Genomic DNA, 883 nt, shown 5'->3' with positions numbered 1-883 from the left:
CACACACACACACTCACACACACACACTCACTCACACACTCTCACTCACACACTCTCACACACACTCTTACTCACTCACACTCACACACACAAGCTGAGGACCAGAGTCAAATAAAACAGGATGAAACAGCTAAATATAATGTTTTAGTTGTATTTGTGTAGCTTAAATCAGTCCAGTGAACCACTGAAAAACTCTTAAAGATCATGAAGAAGAACTGAAAAGCTTCACATGAGTTCCTGCAGACATGTAAAAGAAATGGATTTTTAAGGTTTAATTATGAATAATTCCAGCAGCTTCACAAACCCGCAGAGAAACCAAAAAAACTCTTGAAGATGATGAGAAGAACTGAGAAAGTCCTCAGTCTGGCACATCTAAACACATTTACACACAAAACAAACAGTGATTTAAAATATTAAAACCTGATCCTGAGGAAAAATATCTGAAATTTCAGTTTAAAATCACAATAATGAGGTTAACTGAAAATGTGAAATCAAAAGAAATAAACAATTTTAAAATAAAACGAATCAAAATAAAACACTAAAAAATGATCAAATCATAAAAATGTCCAATTAAATTATTTTAAAATGAAACAAATCAAAACAAAACACTTATTTAAAAAAATAAATCACAAAAATGCTAAATTAAATAAATGATTTTAAAATGCATCAAAATAAAATAACTTATTAAACATGTATTAAAGGGGTCATATGATGCGATTTCAATTGTTCCTTTCTCTTTGGAGTGTTACAAGCTCTTGGTGCATAAAGAAGATCTGTAAAGTTGCAAAGACTAAAGTCTCAAATCCAAAGAGATATTCTTTATAAAAGTTAAGAGTCAACCACGTGTCTACCTAAAACGACTCGTTCTAACACGCCCCCACAT

The 883-nt window shown here is 31.5% G+C and overlaps 1 protein-coding gene across 1 annotated transcript in view; it reads right to left on the bottom strand.

Annotated features, from left to right (window-relative positions):
* LOC107730361 (transferrin receptor protein 2-like) overlaps positions 1-883 on the bottom strand; it is a 17118-nt gene that overhangs the window by 10703 nt on the left and 5532 nt on the right. The window lies entirely within an intron of this gene.

This window comes from Sinocyclocheilus rhinocerous, unplaced genomic scaffold (assembly GCF_001515625.1).
Source record: "Sinocyclocheilus rhinocerous isolate Xijiao unplaced genomic scaffold, SAMN03320098_v1.1 scaffold3991, whole genome shotgun sequence".
NCBI lineage: Eukaryota > Metazoa > Chordata > Actinopteri > Cypriniformes > Cyprinidae > Sinocyclocheilus > Sinocyclocheilus rhinocerous.
Note: the sequence above shows the minus strand (reverse complement) of the source record. Positions and strands in the feature narration are given on the sequence as shown.